The sequence below is a fragment of the Bidens hawaiensis genome, unplaced genomic scaffold (assembly GCF_021521415.1).
Source record: "Bidens hawaiensis isolate Kalapana, Puna unplaced genomic scaffold, B.hawaiensis_p1.1 tig00034635_1, whole genome shotgun sequence".
Classification (NCBI taxonomy): Eukaryota; Viridiplantae; Streptophyta; class Magnoliopsida; order Asterales; family Asteraceae; genus Bidens; species Bidens hawaiensis.
In genome coordinates, this window is record NW_027495992.1 from 95,559 (window position 1) to 102,106 (window position 6,548).

Below are 6,548 nucleotides of genomic sequence, written 5' to 3' on the forward strand. Positions count from 1 at the left end.
CCGTCGGACGACGTTTCAATAGTTTGGACTGTTCTTATCCTTTCACCAACTCTTCGAATTTCAAAATTTCTAAAAGATTCAAAAGCTGGAAAATACCCCTTACCTTGGCAACCAAGTAACTATAAGACAGGTGCGGGTACAGTGTTAAGGCAAAACCCTTCACATACTTAGCACCCGCAGGGAATTGACGCCAGGAATACCTTGGAAGTAAAGTAACTGTAAGACGAGTGCGGGTACAGTGTCAAGGCAAAACCCTTCACATACTTAGCTCTCCGCAGGGAATTCAAACCAAGAAGGATCTTCTGGGCCATGCTTGCGAAAACGGGAATAACATCCCCGCATAGCGGTAACGTCGAGAACTATATTGTTTGAAACTCCAAGATGGAATTGGTGGTTTTAACATAATTGATCACTATGTTCAAAACTACCAAAACCCCATGGAGAATCCACACAAGTGGGACTCAACGCTCCTGACTTGCGAGGAGGTTACAGACCTACCCGCTTCATACCCAAAGATCAAGCAGAAAAGTCGGGAATTTCTGCGTGACATTAGGAAAACCGCGGGAAGAATCCCCACGGAAAACCTTAAAACTAAAAACCCTTTTCAAAACCCCTTGCTAAAGTCCAAAAGTTCACCTCACTTATTAATAATTCATGAGAAGAACATTGGACTGGGGGGACTTGAAGAGGTAGGTCCCAGCAGAGCCCAGTTGGACCCGCAAGACTCACCTTGAAGAGGGACGTCTGCGCAACGACCAACTGCTTCCGCAGGATCCACCATGCTCAGAGATGAAGACCTTACGCGCAGTACGCCAGCTGTTCCCGCAGGGAAAGCCTCCCAATGGTGTACCCCGCTTGTTCCCGCAGTTGCGGATACAAGCCATCAGGGAAGGCTACCCGCACTGATAGCAAGGCTACACGCACAAGGCACTAACTCTTGATACTTCAGTAATGTCACCTGAAGGAATGAGCAAGGCGGGAATACTCCCGCCCAAATGAGCCAGTCCGTATGCTTCTGGAAGATCTTTTGTACTATACCTGCCAGGGTATGGGCAAAACAGACGATCTGACCAAAACAGCCCATGAACCAATCACAGGGTGACAGCTCACCGACAACAGTACGAGGAGGAGCACCCTCTAGTACTGTTTGTCACTATTAGCCGCTGCCTACTCACCAACCCTTACTATGGGACGTGCGTAGCCTACAGTTGGTGGAACAATGCATAGCCGGCAGTAAAGGAACAGTATACGGCCGGCCTTGTCACTATCGGCCGCAGCCTATCCACCAACCAGCATGGCTTGTGCGTAGCCCACTGTTGGTAGAACAGGAATACTATTCAGCCGGCTGTACCTTCTTGGAAACCTACCTTCGGCTATAAATACTCCAACACCTTGGAATGGTAAGGACATCATCTGATATCTCATTATCTTATCTTCTCTAGCAATCTTTTAATATACACTTATATTCAGAGCAATCTAGTCTGATTCTCACGCCGGAGGGTGGTCACAAGGAGGAACCCCCCCCCCCCCCTTCTCAGTGACGAGCTTACGGTGTCTGTTTTGCAGGTCACCTGAAGAACAACTTTTTTTGCTGGACCTCATCCTCGTGGGAAACATCTATTTAACCCCCAGATTATCCGTAATCTGCCCGGGGTCGATTAGTGTTTCTTCAATCATCATCATGGATTTATATCAAGTGACAGTGTAGTCACATATTTAGGAAGATATATACCATATATTTCTCCTTGTGGTGAAGAATGCTAATTTCTTTTAGCATTTTCTCGAAATTAATTCACCCTCTATGTGTCATCATCCTCTTATCGGGAACTAGGATGAAATACAAGGAAATGTTAGAACAATATAACATTATTACCTTGTTATATATATTTGTTTTCGATCAGAATGTCAATTCATACGCTTTCTAACTCTACTAATAAATTGCACTATCTTTTTGTAAATTTGTCAACCACAAGACTTCAAACTCATCCCTTGGAAATACTACGCTTTATCTAACACATTGATAGCGCTAGGTTAAAAGCACTTTGGTACTTCTTGGTTATATACTCCTTAACATTTTACACATTGTTAATCTACTGGACATCACATTCCCATTAAATGCAAATCACCCTTTTATATTTCGATAACTCTCTATTGAATCACTAGTGTTCTTATGGTAGATTGGTAGTTTCAAGTGGCCAAAATTCTGGTATACTTGCCGTAAACACTAATTAAATTAATATACAAGCCATGACTAACTTGCTTGACAAAAGACACATTTCAATCTACAAGATGGATCATCTTCATGCATTGGTAGAGATTAGATCCGATACTGCTTAAAAAGGCCTGGACGACTGCTCATTAAGAAATGGAAAATAATCCCTCAGAATGTCTTTTTAACCATGAGAACTGTTACGGGTTCTCTTGGACCTATCGGTCGATACTTTGCTAATGAACAAGACAAGATACTGAAAGCAAAATTCAAACTTGAGACTTATGCTAAAAGAATGAGGTACATACCACTGCACCACCACGGAGGTTATGATTGATAATTTTAAGTTTTAACATTCTTCAATGGAATCTTTGTTAATTATCAAGTAAAATCCTCAAACAGAAACCCGTTGATTCTTCTCTTCAACTAATACAGCAAACTTAATCCATAGCCAATATATACTACACGCATCCAGGATCGATTGCAAAAGATATATAAAAACGTTGGGGAAACAATTTCCAAACAAAAACTTTGTAACAGAACGTCAACTTTGATGATCAATAAAAGTTTAGTTACGTAACATCTATCCTTTCCTTTGATTTGTCGCTGGAATCCAATAGAAAAATACAAACAAGTAATATATTGTATCAATCATTTTCATGCCATGTCAACGATGTAACTAGAATAATTGTTTAGCTTCAATTATTAGCAAATTATTAATAAAACCTGGACTCTAATAAGATTCCTAAGCTTTGGGAACCTTTGGCATTAGGCTATATATATATGCTTTCTGATTTTTTTTAAACGAATTTACGTTTGCGTGTCTAAATAGTGATTATTAATGGTCTCGCGTGTACCTATCATCGTGCACCAAAGTACGCTCTCATTTGTATCATCTACAAGTCTTTAGACTTGCACAAATGATCGTCATCATTTGAAGTCAAACCCTAATCCTAAAAATAATAGAATTTGATAAGTTTGTTTATATCCCCAAATTATGAGTTGGTAGCTTTGCACCAACCACTCCTTTAATTGAAGGAATCATGTTCTCCCAACCTCTTTTGCAAATGACACTTCATTGCCAGATTGAGCTATGGCTTTTGAATAGTTTATACAATCAAATACTACTATTTAATATAATACAAAAAAGGAAAAATATGTCAAGAGAAATGAAATACAAAGAACACCACTTTTACTTTTCCTTGAGGCTCAAGCGGTACTAAACTTCATCTAAACTATTCTTGATAACCCTAAAAGCATGTTATAATCCTCACAAACACATTAACAATACTTAATAATAGGAACTCTAGCTTATGGTGCACCACAAACTTTGGTAATTAAAGATGACCATAAGCCACGTAGATGCTTGTTTATGTTGTTTAAGGATTCTAAAGCAATAAGGATGCACACTAACTATGGAACTTGTTTGTTTATTTCAACTTCAGGTGATGATATACTTGATCAACGGATGCAAATCCACTAATAGTAGACCGTTGTAATATATAATATAGTGGAGAATAAAGCACTTGAAACGTAGATTTGTTTATAAATAGTATAATTACCCATTTTGAGCACCCAATTTGAACTTATGTCCAAGAGTTACAAATGGATAGAATATAAATATGACTATGATTTAAGTCATATAATCACATAAAAATATACACTTAACTTGTTCTAGCATGGTACTATAAGTATCAGCTACGTATGTTTGCGTGCAACCGTAACTTACCAGAACATAAATTCATTGATATATTTGAAAAACGGAAAAAGGAAGAATGCGAAAAATTCTGTATTCATCAAGCAACTTCTCTCGTGATTTTATGTCGTTTTACACAAACTTAGAAATAAGCATATTGAATCCACAACCGAACATCATTTGCACTCAGTGTTGATTATTAGAAAAACGTATATATATATATAGTTATGAAACCGTCTTATGTATTACAGTTATGAAAAAAACAATGCATATATACGAAGCCATCTTATGTATTAAACTTAAAACAAAACATACATATGTATATGTTAAACACAACATGAAAGGAAAAATGTATATCTAATGAAATCTTTGGTTGTATAATAAATTTGGTCGAACCTTTTATTAACAATTAAGGTTTGGCTTGCCCTTCTACAGAAATTCTACTAATTAAGCATTTAAATAACCATGGCAGTCCATAAATTAATATACATTGATTTTATTTATAGGACTTTTAATCACCCATATGCTACCCTCGTGGGGAAATAATACTTTAGTCTAAAAACTGCATAAAGTTGGTTATCAAAACAAAGTTTCATCGAAAATCAGCAACATACTGAATAAACGTCTACTGAAAGTGTACTTAACTGATTAAAATTTTGGTAACTATGATTAAGCTAACATTTTGTTAGGGCAGCACTTGGAGCCCACAATAGGCTTTCCATCTTTCACAATTCACTGCATGGAACCTATATTTTGAATCAAATGCTATCTTGTGTTCGTGTGTGAGAGAGAGACTAGAGAGATGAGTTACTGGAAAAATATATCATTTAAAAAATAAACGAGGTACGTGGGTATATTAAATATAGAAAGATTAAAAACTTTGAATATTGGTTTAACAAATTACTTAAACAGCAATTTAATCATGACATAAATCAGAATAATGTTTCTCTTAATCATGGCATGAACTACAGGCGGTCTTAAAACTGATGAACTGATTCTAAACATATACTTAAATATAATCATAGGTCATAATATAAAAGTCTCAAGAATTAGAAAACACACATTAGAAAACTCAAAAATTGCATAATTAATTTAGTTTTTAATTTACTAAAAACAATGCAACAGAAACAAAAACATCCAAGTACCTTAACCAATGACACATTCCTGAAAATCCCAAATCTTGCTTGAAAAGATAGATTCATCATTTAATGAGAGGTAACACAAATTTTTAAAAACTATTTCCATACATCACATTAAGTTACAAAAGCAGCCAAGAAATTAAAAAGATCCAAAGATAGCAAGCAAGATAATGAAGAAAGCAGTAGTAGTTTAATCCATTATGGATTGTTATTATTATTATTATTATTACCCCGTGGATAATCCACCGGCAACTGAACATTTGGAGGCATATTCACCGGCAGGTTAAAGAACGGCAGCCCGGAAGACGGGTCTGGATACGGGTTGCCACCGCCCGCAGGTCCATCTGTTTGGGAAACCTGTTGCTGCATCTGCAACCCACCAGCTTCAACTTCCTCAGCTTCTTCAAGCGGCAATCTTTCATATGCAACATTAGTAAACGAAGAAGCGATAACGATAACTGGTCCAGCTGCGGTCAACTCTCCGACCACGTTCCCACCCACTACTTGCCCTTGTCCACCAGCTAAAAATATAGTCAAACTGGTGGCTCCTGGTGGTGCTGGTGGCGGCAAGAAAGAACCCGAAAGAGATAAGATCTCAAACCTTCCATGAAGAGCCACCACAGACCCTGCAGCTGACGGCTGCCGTAGGCTAACATTTGTTACAATACCACTACCGGATAATATACAGATCCCTCTCTGCCTTCGTCTCGCATAAGTTGCTATGCAGTCGAAGACATCGCACCCGTTGCCGATTTCCAAGATGTGAGCGCGAAGCGTGTTCGCGCTCTCTCTTGTGATAATGACCGGGGGTTTTGGTATGTTTTTGGATCCAGCTGGACGGCCTCTGGGACGCCGTCCAGCTGGATCACCTGACCCCCCTCCACCACCACCAGTGAAGTTGGGGGAGACTAGAGGATCATGACCATGGTTAGTACCTTGATGGTCATGATCCTCCTGGTGGTGGTTGTGGAGAGGGGTGGTGTCGGAGAAGAGGTGGTGGTTTTCGGGTTGGGTGGTGTGGAGTTGAAGGTCAGAGAGGTGGAGTGGATGCTGATGTTGATGATGAATGTAACGTGAAGCAGTGCCTAAATCTAAACCAGCCATGGATATGATATGATTATACAAACATCAAGCAACAGAAAACAAGAAAATTATAAAAAAATGAAAGCAAGAAAATTATATATAAAAGTACGGATTTTTTTTTATTAGTGGAGGAAAGAAATTATAGAAAAACAAAGCTCTGGAAGTTGAACCCTAGATTAGAAAACAAAGGATATATGAGTACAGGAAAGGGGAAAGAGGGGGTGAGGGTGGGGGGGGGGGCAGGGGGGGGGGTGTACGCAGTCATACATCTCAACCTAATTCAAATAGGCATAAAGAAAACAAAACACTTGGGACATAAAATTAAATATTATTACTTAGGAAAGCAAACATATGTTTATTCATTCAACTTCAAAAATATATTTACTTTTAGAAAAAGGATTATCTTAAAGAATTAATGTCA

The 6,548-nt window shown here is 38.3% G+C and overlaps 1 pseudogene; it reads right to left on the bottom strand.

Moving 5' to 3' along the window:
- Window positions 1–5,019: 5,019 nt before the first annotated feature.
- LOC143586379 (AT-hook motif nuclear-localized protein 23 pseudogene) lies at window positions 5,020–6,326 on the bottom strand (annotated as a pseudogene).
- Window positions 6,327–6,548: the final 222 nt, after the last annotated feature.